Genomic DNA, 14,557 nt, shown 5'->3' on the forward strand with positions numbered 1-14,557 from the left:
AGATCAGGTTAATAGGGAGCATGGGTACAGCGGTCATGTCTTTTTTGGTCAATAACTGCTGAACACTCAGCATGGTGTGGGCAGGTGTGCTCCATTGTGAAATGGCAAACATGTTGAAAGGGTCTTCATGAAAAATTCACTGAAGCAGAACACAGGCTCTCAAAACAACACCAGCTGGTACACAGATACAGATGGGTTCCTAGTAGGGTAAGCCTGTATTATAAGAGCCCCAACCTCCAGAAGATAATGTTATTTGGGGGGACTCCCTTGCATGTTCTTTCATTCATTGGGTCATTTTTTTTTATTTGTTGACATATCTTTTGCTGTGCAAACACTTTTTAGTTTGATGTATTGCTATTTGTTTACTTTTCTTTTGTTTCCCTTGCCCAAGGATATATATCAGAAAAATAATGCTCTGAGAAATGTCTGAGATGTTACTGCCTATGTATTCTTCTAGGATATTTATGGTTTCAAGTCTGATATTTGAAATTTTAATCCATTTTGAGTTTAGTGTTGAAACACCCAATTATTTGTAAGAGTCTTTTGTTTTCTTTGGAATAGTTGCATGGAGACTTGATCCTTCTACTCTAATCTTCAGGAAGAAAAACTACACAAAATTATCTTAGAATTCTGCAGGACAGAAGTTAAGTTTCACTGGGCTAAAAGCAAGGTGTTAACAGTCTACATTTTTTTTCTGGGGACTCTAAGGAAAGTCTTTTCCTTGTCTTTGTTTTAGCTTTTAGACTTCCACTGCCTTCCTTGGTTCTGCCCCTCCCTTCGTCTTCAGAGACAGCAATTATATAAGTCTGACAATGACTCTTTTGCCGCCCAATTTTACACTTGCAGACATTTGTAATTACTGGGGGAGTAATTACTGGTAATCCAGGATAATCTATTTATTTTATGGTCAGCTGATTAGCAATCTTGTCCCATTTTGCTATGTAAACTAATATATTCACAGGTTTCAGGGTAGTAGGACGTGGACATATTGGGGAAACATTATTCTCTCTGTCACAAGTTCTTGCATGCCAATACAGGTATTTAAACATTCAACTTTCTCGTGAACATTTCCACTTAAATATCTAATTGGCATCATACCAAATTTAAAGTCAAACTCTTGGTTTCCACATTCCATAACATTTTCTTATGTAAGTCAAAAACTTTAATTGCTAAAACAAATTATTGATGCCTTACATAATCTTATATTCACATAAAATTATCCAACAAGTTCTGTTTATTCTATTTGCAAAACATATCTAGAATTTGACACATCTTTCCAACTTATTTCATACTTCCAGTTGCTCAGAGAGTTCTTAAAATATCATAGGTATTAACAAGTATTTCATGAATAAGCTAATAAATGAATGTTGTTTTTCCTAATGACCTGACAATAGATCATTAAGGCTTTATTCTGGTATATGGTTTTCTGTTTGTTTGATTTCATGTAAACTTTAATTCAGATAATATTATTGGTATATATATCATAAATATTTGTTCTTGATGCAAACTAAGAAATATGTAGCTTATCAGGATTCTTAATTGAAAACAGCAGGAATTATTAACCTAAGCAGTCAATAAATTTATTGTAAATACATGTGGCAAAAAAAAAAATCATCAAGAGGTTTGGAAAAGCAGGTCTTAAAAATAGGTAGGGGTTGAGGCACTACTTTATCCACCCTGACACTGCTGCATCGTATTGTACAAATTAAAGTGTTGAGCTTGTTTTTTTCCTTTTTACATTCATAACTTTATGATTTCAAGTATTTTCTTCCTAGTAATATTAGTTTTTATAGCAATCATTGTTAATCTATTACACTGTTAAGTCAAAGCTAATCATGGTCAATTGTAAATAAAAATTACACAACAATAAATGCATATGATTTAGTTTTACTAGAACTTCTGTTTAATGTTCTTTTATTAACTTAAATATCTATGATGTTGTAACTAATAATTCCTTATTTTTGAGTTTCTCCTTACAAATAAGTTCTGTTCATTACAAAAAGAAATTGAGCATTACATTTGATATTTTTGAACTTCTACACCTAAATATCAAATGTTTTATTTATTGAATTTTTATTTTTAATATTTTATTGAATTTATTTGAGTGATATTGATTAATAGAATTATATAAGTTTCAAGTGTACAATTCTCTAATACATTATCTAAATATTGTATTGTGTGTTTACCACCCAAAGTCAAGCCTCCTTCCATAACCATTCATGTCTCCTTTACCCTCTTTCACTTCCTCTCTCTCATCTTTCCCACTGGTAACCACCATACTGTTGTCTGTCTATGATTTTTTTTTGCTTAATCCCTTCACCTTTTTCACCTAGCTCCCTAACACTCCCCTCTGGCAACTGTCAGTCTGCCTGTTTTTATTTTATATATTTTGTTCATTAGATTCCACATATGAGTGAAATCATATGGTATTTTTTTTTCTATAACTGGCTTACTTTACTTAGCATAATCCTCTCCAGTGCATCCATGTTGTCACAAAAGGTAAGATTTATTTAAAAACAAAGATCTCCAATATCCAAGTAATTCCCTTTGAATAAGTAGAAAATCAAAGGACAAGATATGGTTCTTAATTCTTTGCTGTTGAAATGTTCTTCATATTAGATTACACTTATTGTAGGGGTGAAAATGGAGACAATTATACTTGAACAACAATAAAAAAATTTCCAAACACAGTGCTATCCACCTCTGTTTGCCATGCATGTGACTCACATAAGTTTTTAGTAGTGGGTCAAACAATGATGACTAATAATGCTAATAAGACTTATTCTATGTTGGAGTTAACAAATCCTTTATCAGTACTTCAACCATTCTGCTTATGTGGCTTCATTGTTAAGATTATGCCTTTCATCTATGGAAACCAATCTCTTTCATATACAGTTTCAGCAAAAAGCTTGTAAAATGTGTATTAAAGCAGTATTGACTTGTCTAACAATAAAAAGTACAATTAGGCTTCCAACACAGAACACTTTTAATTTGCATAAAAAACCCTCTAACCTATTTCTTTTGAGGCAAAAGGTTATATTCTGTTCCATGCACCACTAATTACTCTAAAATCACTAGCTAGATGTACCTATACAATATTAGTCGTCTTCATGCAGATAATTAAAACTGAATTTGTATGTAAGATACACCAGTAGGAAAATACTGTTGAAATCATTAGATGAAAATGACCAAGCACATTTCTTTTACATAATAGTACATAATATAATAATTTAAGATAGTTTCTAGAGCCAACGTCTTGATAAAAATCATACCAAGGGTAACATTTAATACATAATTTTATCATACATTTTGATTGAGGATTCTAAATTACATGACATACAATTTTAAGAGACAACTTTTAACCATCAAAAAGAGTTATTATAAGAGGCTTTACCCCAAAATTAAGTAAACTCATGTAAATATAATTGATTATTATAAGAATACCAGAAGTATTTCTAATTTTTAATTCAGAATACAGTTTGTTTCATGAGGATGTTTGATCCTTGTCACATGAATGCATGTCTTTCTTGTGTACCTGAGAATTTAAATTCCACTTAAAAAATAATGGAAACCTGTGTGGCTCCTGTAATTTTTGTGCTTTTTAATTTCTTTAAATGATGCCTAGTAGAAAAATTCATAGCAGGGCTTTTTCTCCCTTTCTTTGCAAAGGTGGCATGGAAATAATTTGTGACCACTGCAGATAAGCCTTCCTGTGGTTGTTTAATAAAGAGTAGCATGGCTCCACCACTGTAACACAGAACGACATTGCCTCAGGTCACTTCAAGGCATGTCACATCATATAACACAAGATAACCTAATGTAACTTGATCCAACAGGTCAGGTGCCTGTTGCCTATGTGTAGGGAAAACACTTTTCTTCTCCAAAAGAGAGACAATGTCACTATATATAACAAAATGTCAATTCTAGCTCTGAGTGCAAGGAATACCAATAGATATCAGTTCTTTTTCAATTATACTGAACTTTGGTCAGCACTGAATTATGAGTTACTTAGAGTGCATGTCATGAACAAGAATGTAGTTGTGACTATTGAAAGTAAGCTGAAGGATATCTGCCTTAAATAGCACAAATTTAAGAGTGGGCAAAAGTTGTACTAGAGACAGAATGCCGTATTCTTTTAAATGGCAATGAAACAGGAGAGAGAAGAGAAAAACAATTATTAAATAAGTAATAGTTAATAAAATAGTATTCTTTTATAAAATAGAGTTATATTTTTTAAGAAAAAACATAGATGGCCAAGAAAGTAGAAGTTTTTTATTTGTTTTGGTTTTTATGACTATTAATCAAGACAATTGATCAAAAAGTTGCTAGTCTAGCACTTTCACATGTCCTACCCACACAATAGGGCCAGGATTTGGTGTCTGGTCCTGAAAGAAAACCCTTGATTGAATCCTTGGTCTGGAACTGTACCAGCAGCAGCTATCTCTCAATGGCACAAAGAGAGACAGCTTTGTGGCATCTTATTGAACATTGAGCTTTTCTCCTGTTGCTCTAACCTTACCCCTCTGGCTGTTCATCCTTTGACATGAAGAAAAAAAAGAAAAGAAAAGAAAAGAAAGAAAGAAGAAAGGAAGGAAGGAAGGAAGGAAGGAGAAAGAAAGAAAGAAAGAAAGAAAGAAAGAAAGAGAAAGAAAGAAAAGAAAGAGCAAGCTACTTCTGTTGCTTTATTCCTGAATTAATCAATATAGTTATCCATTGTGTTGGGTGCATTTAGTATATAAAAGAAGTATAGTACCCACTGCTTACCTTCAGTAAGCTTAGCTGAATAAAGAAACAAAACAGGCGTGCATTGCACATCTGAGATTACTGGAGCATTGCACCAGTAATTACTGGTGCAATTACTCTCATTTTACCTCAGAATTTGACCTCCCACAACCTCACTACTTTCTAGATCCAATTCACAAGCCTTCCCTTCCCAACAAGAGTCTCATCTTCTTTCCATCCTTTCTAAAAAGTGACTAGTTGAGTGGTATCACAGTTAACACTATACATAGCCAAAGGATCTCCTATCTCTTCTCTACTAACTGCTACTGTAAATATCATAAAATACTCTCTTGCTGTCTTAAACCATTTTGCCTTCCCCCTCGAACAGATCACAAAAAAGAGTAGGTGAAAGCTGTGAACACCAGGATACACAAAGGAGACTGCACCACTGAATCTCACAGGTATTCTACCACAGAAGCTCACATCATACCCCAGGTGCCAAAACAGATCAATTTAAGAAGCTGAGGCTAACAAGAAGAGTCTCACAAACAATGGGAAGAAAAAGAAACAATCTCCAAATGAAGGGAAAGGAAGAAGCCTCAGAAATAATGCTACATGAAATAGAGGCAACTGAACTATCAGATATTGAGTTCAAAGCAATGGTTATCAGGAAGCTCACTGAGCTCACAGCGAATTACCAGAAACTACAGGGAAACTACAATGAACTCACTGCAAACTATATCAACATGAAAAAGGAAATAGAAACTCTCAACAAGTACCAAGAGGAAATGAAGAATACAATTTCTGAACTGAAGAACGCATTAGAAGTAATCAAAAGCAGGATTGGTGAAGCACAAGATCGGATGAGTAAGCTGGGAGAAAAAGTAGAAAAAAACACCAAGAAAGAGCCAAAAAAGGAAAAGAGGCTCAGAAAGAATGAAGAGGAATTAAGAGAAATGCAAGACAATATGAAATGTAATAATATCCGTATAATAGGGATACCAGAAGGAGAAGAAGAAGAGCAAGGGATAGAAAACTTATTTGAAAAAGTAATGATGGAAAACTTCCCTAATTTGTTGAGAGAAAAAGTCACACAAGTCCAGGAAACACAGAGAGTCCCAATCAAGAGGAACCCAAAGAGGCCCACCTCAAGACACAAAATAATTAAAATGGCAAAATTTCAAGACAAAGAGAGAATCTTAAAGGCAGCAAGGGAGAAATAGGAAGTAACATACAAGAGAGCCCAGATAAGGCTAACAGCTGACTTCTTAATGGAAATGCTCCAAGCCAGAAGAGAATGGCAAGAAATATTCCAAGTAATGAGAATCAGAGGTCTACAACCAAGGCTACATTATCCAGCCAGGCTCTCAATCAAGATAGAAGGCCAAATAAGAAGCTTCCCAGGAAAAATAAGTCTAAAAGAATGCACATCAACCATACCAGGTCTGCAAGACATGCTAAAGGGACTGCTTTAAGGAAAAGAAGGAAACTAGAGAGAAAGAGAGAGAGGGGTACACCGGTGTGAAAGTGGGAATGAATAAGTACCTATCAATAATAACCTTAAACATAAATTGATTAAATGCTACAATCAAAAGACATAGAATAGCTGAATGGATAAGAAAGTATGACCTACACATATGCTGTTTACAAGAGCCCCACCTCAGGACAAAAGATCTACACAGACTGAAAGTGAAGGGATGGAAACAAATTTTCCAAGCAAATGGACAGAAAAGAAAAGCCGAGAGCATATAGCAATGCTCATATCACACAAAACAGACTTCAAAAAAAAGCCCGCAAAGAGAGATCCAGAAGGTCACTTCATAATGTTCAAGGGAAGAATCCACCAAAACATAAACATTGTAAAATATATAGGCATCCACCAAGACATAAACATTGTAAATATATAGCACACCAACACAGTGGGTGTTCCTACACCCAAATACATAAAGAAAATCTTAGAGGGCTTCAAGAAAGATATTGACAGCAATACAATTATAGTAGGGGATTTTAACACCACACTATCAAAAATGGACAGATCTTGTAAACAAAATATCAACAAAGATATTGTGGCATTGAACAATGCCCTAGATGAAATGGACTTCACTGATATATATATAGAGCCCTTCATCCCAAAGAAGCTAAATATGCATTCTTTTTTAAATACACAATGTACATGGAACATTTTCAAAGATAGACCACATGATAGGACACAAATTAAGCCTCAACAAATTCAAGAAAATTGAAATGATACCAAGCATCTTCTCAGACACACATGACTTGAAACTAGAAACCAACCTCAAAGAAAAAAAAAACCCAAAACACTCAAAATCATGGAGATTGAATAGCATGAGATTAGGGAAGAAATCAAAAAGTTTCTGGAAACAAATGAAAATAAACTCACAATAACCTAAAACTATGGGACACAGTGAAGGCAGTCCAGACAGGAAAGTTCATAGCAATACAGGCTTACCTAAAAAAGATAGAAGCATTTCAAACAAACTACCTAACCCTACGTCTACAAGAACTCGAGGAACAAGAACAAAGACAGCCCAGATCAAGTAGAAGGAAGGAAATAACCAAGAGCAGAGCAGAATTAAATGACATAGAGACTAAAACAGCACAATTCTAAGGATCAATGAATCCAGGAGCTGTTTTTCTTAAAAGATAAACAAAATTGACAAGCCTTTAGGCAGACTCATCAAGAAAAAAAAGAGAGAAAACCCAAATAAACACAATCAGAAATGAAAGAGGAGAGATTACAACTAAAACCACAGAAATACAAAGGATGGTAAAAAATTACTGTGAAGAGCTGTGTGCCAAGAAATTTGAAAACTTAGGTGAAATGGACAAATTTCTTGAAAAATATAATCTTCCAAAACTGAATGAAGAAGAAGAAGGCCTGAACAGACCAACAACAGCAGACAAAATTGAAGCAGTAATCAAAAAACTCCCAACACACAAAAGCCCTGGACCAAATGGTTTCACAGAATTCTACAAAGCATTTAAGGAGGGCTAAACCCTATCTTTCACAGACTATTCCAAAAAAACAAAACAAAATGATGAAAGATTTCCAAACTCTTTTCATGAAGCTAGCATCATCATAATCCCAAAACCAGAAAAAGACACAACAAAGAAAGGAAACTTCAGGCCAATATCACTGATGAACATAGATGCTAAAATTCTCAACAAAATATTGACAAACCACATCCAACAATGCTTTAAAAAGATAATACACCATGACCAAGTGGGATTCATCCCAGGGATGCAAGGATGGTACAATATTTGCATATCAGTCAATGTAATACATCACATAAACAAAAGCAAAGAAAAAATCACATGATGATATCAACAGATGCAGAAAAAGCATTTGATAAGGCAGAGCACCCATTTATGATAAAGACACTCAGCAAAGTGGGAATAGAGGGAGCATTCCTCGACATAACAAATGCCATATATGAGAGACATAAAGCCACCATCATATTCAATGGGCAAAAACTAAAATCTTTTCCACTCAGATCAGGAAAAAGACAAGGTTGCCCACTTTCATAACTTCTATTCAATATAATATTGGAAATTTTAGCCACAGTGATCAGACAAGAAAAGGAAATAAAAGGCATCCAAATCAGAAAGGAGGAAACAAAACTGTCATTGTTTGCAAATCACATGATAGTGTACATAGAAAATCCTATAAACTCAGCCAGAAAACTGCTTGACCTAATAAATGAATGTGGCAAAACAGCAGGGTACAAAGTCAATATCCAGAATCAAAGACATTTCTGTACACCAGCAATGAAACAGCAGAAGCAGAAATCAAGAAAAAAAAATTCTACTTGATATAGCAACAAGAAAAATAAAATACCTAGGAATAAACCTAACCAAAGATGTAAAAGACCTGTATTCAGAAAACTATACAAAACTGAAGAAAGAAATCAAGGACGACACAAATAAATGGAAGCATGTACCTTGGTCATGGATTGGAAGGATTAACATCAGCAAAATGTCCATACTACCCAAAGCAATTTACACATTCAATGCAATACCTATTAAAGTACCAATGGCATATTTCACAGATGTGGAACAAACACCTCAAAAATTTATATGGAACCACAAACTACCCTGAAGAGCTGCTGCAATTTTGAGAAAGAAGAGTAAAGTAGGAGGGATCATAATACCTCATACTAAACTGTATTACAAGGCCACTGTAATCAAAACTGCCTGGTACTGGCATAAGAACAGGCACATGGACCAATGGAACAGAACAGAGAGCCCAGAAATAAACCCAAGTTTATATGGTCAATTAATATTTGACAAAGGAGGCAGCAACATAAAATGGAGTAAAAACAGCCTCTTCAACAAATGGTGTTGGGAGAACTGGACAGCTACATACAAAACAGTGAAACTTGAGCATCAACTTACACCATACACAAAAATAAATGCAAAGTGGATAAAAGATTTAAATATAAACTGTGACACCACTAAAGTCCTAGTGGTGAACATAGGTAGGAAAATCTCAAATATTTCATGCAGCAACATTTTTACTGATATGTCTCCTAGAGCGAGGGACATAAAGGAAAGAATAAGCAAATGGGATCTCATCAAAATAAAAAGCTTCTGCATGGCTAAAGGAAACAGTATTAAAATAAAAAGAGAACCAAGTATGGGAAAACATATTTGTCAATGATACCTCAGACAAGAGTTTAATCTCCAAAATAGATAAAGAACTTGCATGGCTCCACTCTAAGATGACAAGCAACCCAATTAAAAAATGGGCAAAGGACTTGAACAGACACTTCTCCAAGGAGGACACAGAGAGCATCCAGAGACACATGGAAAGCTGCTCAATATCAGTAGCTATCAGAGAGATGCAAATTAAAACCACAATGAGGTACTACTTCACACCAGTCAGAATGGCCATCAAAACCAAGTCAACAAACATCAAGTGTTGGAGAGGTAGTGGAGAAAAGGGGACCCTAGTGCACTGTTGGTGTGACTGCAGGCTGGTACAACCACTATGGAAAACAGTATGGGATTTTCTCATAAAACTAAAAATGGATCTGTCTTTTGACCCAGCAATTCCACAGATGAGATTATATCCTAAGAACCCTGAAACATCAATCCAAAAGAACCTATGCACCCCAATGTTCATAGCAGCACAACTTACAATAGCCAAGTGCTGGAAGCAACCTAAGTGCCCATCATTAAATGAGTGGATCAAAAAACTATGGTATATTTACACAATGGAATTCTATGCAGCAAAAAGAAAGCAGGAGCTCCTACCCTTTGCAACAGCATGGATGGAACTGGAAAGCATTATGCTAAGCAAAATAAGCCAGGTAGTGAAAGACAAATACCATATGATCTCTCCTTTAACAGGAACCTAATCAACATAACAAACAAACAAGCAAAATATAACCTAAGACGCTGAAATAGAGAACAGGCTGACAGTGACCAGAGGTGAGAGGGGAGGGAATTTCAGGGGCAAAGCTGAAGGGTATACAGGAACAAGTATAAAGGACACAGACAAAAACTAGGGGGAGTGGAAATGGGAGGAAGGTGGGGAGTTGGCTGAGATGGTAGTAAAGGACAGAAAACTGTACTTGAACAATGATTAAAATAAAATAAAAAATAAAAAGATTGAATAATTAAACATAATGTTTGAGTTGATTCACAATTTATTTCAAAGGACAATTGGTTTTCAACTGAAAGAAAAATTGTGTCTCCAATACAAGTGTATAATTTACCAGTAGCCAAATATAAAATATTTGAAGTCTAAGATATACTTAGTATACAATCAGACTTGTAATGAAAATTAAAATATTTAATCAAAATAAGTAAATTTTCATAGTTGAAAAAAATAAGAACCAAAGTAGTGCAATGTTGCAGTTATTAGATATGTTAATTTATCTCTGTTGTGCCAATGTTTATGACTATATCTACAATTTTGAACAATTACATAAGTAATTTATTTCAAATTGACACTGATAAAAACAAACAAAAAAAAATTTGTGTTTCTCTTCTGTAAGCAACTTGGCACTCAAAGATTATTGAACCATTCTGAGCTGATTTCTTAAACACAAAACTGAGAAATACCCAGAAACTATAAGCTATAGCTAAACACTTCTGGGGGAGTTTTGGTGACTTGTATTTCACTGAGATGTTTCAGTGCATGTATCATCTTTGTGGATCTCTCTCTCTCTCTCTCTGTCTCTGTTTCTCTCTCTTCCCGTCCCCTTCACCTCTTCTCTGTTTCCTTCTTCTTCCAAAATGTCCAAAGAGGGAAGTGAATGAAAACCATAGTTGGACTAGATCAGGACATCCAGGGACATATGACTGTCTAACTCTTTACAATTCATCAGGTTTGGCATCTCATGCATTAGAATGGCTGTAAAATGGCAACTCCTGAAACTAAACTAATTATTAATAGCTGGAAAAGAGAACCAAAGCCATGCTTATGAAGCTAATAATACTGGAATTCCACTTCCTCCAACTCCACTGCCCTCAAGTGAACTGAGGAGATAAACAACATATTCCCTTCTAAACTTCACAAGAAACTTTACTCACATCCAGTAGAACAATGGAAGAGTAGCAGTAGGTAGTTCTGTTTGTCTTTGGTTTGAAACTTACAAAGAAAGTTTACACTATGTAAAGATTTTGAGTTATGTGCTAACAAGTCTGCAGAATTTGAAAATAAAACTGTTTTTACATTTGTGGATGCAATGATGAGCATATGGTCAACACCTAGAATTTATAGAGGCCTTTACCTAATAAAACCTTTTGAGACATTCCAAGAATGACAATAAAGTGATGGCATGTAAAAAAACTGCCAAAGGTACTTCTTCACCTTCTGATTCTGTTAAAGCAAAAAAAAACATAAAACTAACAATTTACTGCCCCTCAAGTGCTTATGAAATGTGCATTAAAGAGATGAGAACCCAAGTTCTCTGAGAAAGGTGTCATTATACTATGACTCTGAATATCTTTTTGGATTGTCTCAGAAAGAACTGGTTTATGAAGAAGATGACTGATTGGTAAGCATACTCTTAAAAAGTGGAGTAAGATAGAGTGAAAGATCATGTCCAAAGTATAAAAAGTTTTACTTAGAATTTTTGTATAATGGAATGCATTCTTTGGTGATAAAATCAGAAACAATATCGACTTGTGATTTTATAAAAAAATGCATTAAATTTAGCTGAAAATTAAGGAAATGTCATTTGTAAGGTGACTCTAAGCTCAACATAAACATTAAAATTGAAATTTCTCAGGAAAAGTTGATGAGATTCAGACTGGGGAAAAAAAAGATTGTTAGAGTATCAGGCTAAGATAACTTAACATTTAAAGAACATAAATATATTTACAAATGTAAAGCAGAAAAATATAGCCAAAACATACCCTACATTTGCACTAATACTTTGCAAATAATAAGGTTTGTTTTTCAAGATAATCACAAAATCAGAATTCACTCTAATGCTAACTAAGCCTCTGCTTACCTCAATTCAGACCTGAACAGATTATAATGTTTAAACCAAGTTTAAATACTCATTTTTTACTTTATTTTTCAATTACACTTCATGCTCAACTCTTTTATAATAGTTTCAGGTACACAGCACAGTGGCCAGACAATCAAACACCCTACAAAGTGCCCCTCCCCAATATTTTAAGTACCCATCTTTCATCATACATAGTTATTGCAATATTATTGACCATATTCCCAATATTGCACTTTATATCACAAGACATTATTGTGACTAACAATTAGTAGTTATTAATTCTTTCACCTTTTTCACCCAAATGCCCAAACTCCTTCCATTCTGGCAAGCATCAGTCTGTTCACTCTATCTATGAGTCCATTTCTATTTGTTTATTTGTTTATTTTGCTCTTTAGTTTCCACATACAAGTGAAATTATATGGTTTTATTTTATTGAGCATAATACCATCTAGGTCTATCCATGCTGTCACAAATGGTGAGATTTCATTTTTTAATGACTCAGTAATATTCTATTGTATATATGTACCATTCCTTCTTATTTATTTATTTGTTTGTTTGTTTGTTTGTTTATTTAATTGCTGCTCAAGTACAGGCACATTTACAATTTCTTCTTTAGCCAATCATTTATTGATGGGACTTGGGTTACTTCCAAATGTGGCTATTGTAAACAATGCTGCAAAAAGCATATGGGTGTATGTATATATTCTTCCAAACTATTGTGTTTTTGGGTTTCCGTAAATATATTCCCAGAAGTGTAATTGCTGGGATTTATATTTAGTTATATTTTTAATTTTTTAAAATTTTACATACTATTTTCCATAGCTGCTCCACCAATCTGCATTTCCATTAACAGTGCATATGAGTTTCCTTTTCTTCAAATTCTCAAATATACTTGTTGTTTGTATATTTACTGATGATAGCCATTCTGACAGGTGTGGGGTTATATCTCATTGTGTTTTTAACTTGAAGCTCTCTAATAATTAGTAACATTGAGCACTTTTCAAGTGTCTTTTGGCCATCGGTATATCATCTCTGGGAAAATGTCTATTCAGGCCCTTTGCCCACTTTTTAATTGGATTGTTTATTATCTTAGTGTTGAGTTGTATGTGTTCTTTATAAATTTTGGATATTAACCCATTATCAGATGTATCATTGGCAAATATATTCTCCCATTCAATAGGTGGTTTTTCTGTTTTGTTGATGGATTCTTTGCTGTCTGAAAACATTAGTTTGATGTAGTCCCATTTGTTTCTTTCTCCTTTTGTTTCCCTTGCCCAAGGAGATATACCAAAAAAAAAAAATATTGCCAAGAGAGATGTGAGAAATTTTACTGACTATATTTTCCTGTAGGAGATTTTTGGTTTTGAGTCTTACACTTAAGTCTCTAATCCCTTTGAGTGTATGGTATAAGAAGGTGGTAGTGCAGTTTCATTTTTCTTGCATGTACCTGTCCAGTCTTTTCAATACCATTTACTGAATAGATTGTCTTTACTCCATTGTGTGTTCTCACCTTCTGTGTCATTGATTAATTAACCATATAGATGTGGATTATTTTTGAGCTCTTTGTTCTGTCCAATTGAGATATATATATATTTATGCCAGTACCATGATGTTTTGTTTGCCATAGCCTTCTATAGTTTGATAACAGCATAATACCTCCCAATTTGTTCTATCTCAATATTGCTGTGGTTATCTGGGACCTTTTTTGGTTTCATATAAATTTTTGGATTAATTGTTCTAGTTCTGTGAAGCATGTCATTGGTATTTTGTTAGGCATTTCATTGAATGTATAGATTGCTTCGGGTAGTACGGTCATTTTAACAATGTTAATTCTTCCTTACCATGAGCATAGTAGATGTTTTTATTTATTTGCATTTTCTTCAATTTATTTCTTCACCGTCTTGTAATTTTCAGAGTACAAGCCTTTTACCTCCTTGGTATTTATTTTTAGGTATGTTGCTTATCTTGATAAAATTTTAAATGGGATTGTTTTCTTAAGTTTTTTAAAATAGTTTATTATTGGTATATAAAAATGAAACTGATTTCTGGAGATTTATTTTGTATCCTGCTATTTTACTAAATTTATTTAACAGTTCTCATTTTTTTGTGTGAAATCTTTAGGGTTCTCATACAGTGTTATGTCATCTAAAAATAATGACAGTTTTACTACTTCCCTTCCAGTCTGAATGCTTTTTGTTTCCTCCTCTTGTCTTATTGTTGTGATGAGGACTTCTAGTACTATGTTAAATAAGAATGGTGAAAGTGGACATGCCTATCCTGTTATTAATTTTAAGGAAAATATTTTTGTTTTTCCCTCATTAAGTATGATGTTAGCTATAGTTTTCTTA

The 14,557-nt window shown here is 34.0% G+C and overlaps 1 non-coding gene across 1 annotated transcript; it reads left to right on the forward strand.

Moving 5' to 3' along the window:
- The first annotated feature begins 4,330 nt into the window (after positions 1 to 4,330).
- On the forward strand, positions 4,331 to 4,458 carry LOC123824827. Its single transcript, XR_006786768.1, has one exon. It is a non-coding gene; the product is annotated as a small nucleolar RNA SNORA30/SNORA37 family (small nucleolar RNA).
- The last annotated feature ends 10,099 nt before the right edge of the window (positions 4,459 to 14,557 follow it).

The sequence above is a fragment of the Phyllostomus hastatus genome, unplaced genomic scaffold (genome assembly GCF_019186645.2).
Source record: "Phyllostomus hastatus isolate PE091 unplaced genomic scaffold, TTU_PhHast_1.1 phas_contig_118, whole genome shotgun sequence".
NCBI classification, from domain to species: domain Eukaryota; kingdom Metazoa; phylum Chordata; class Mammalia; order Chiroptera; family Phyllostomidae; genus Phyllostomus; species Phyllostomus hastatus.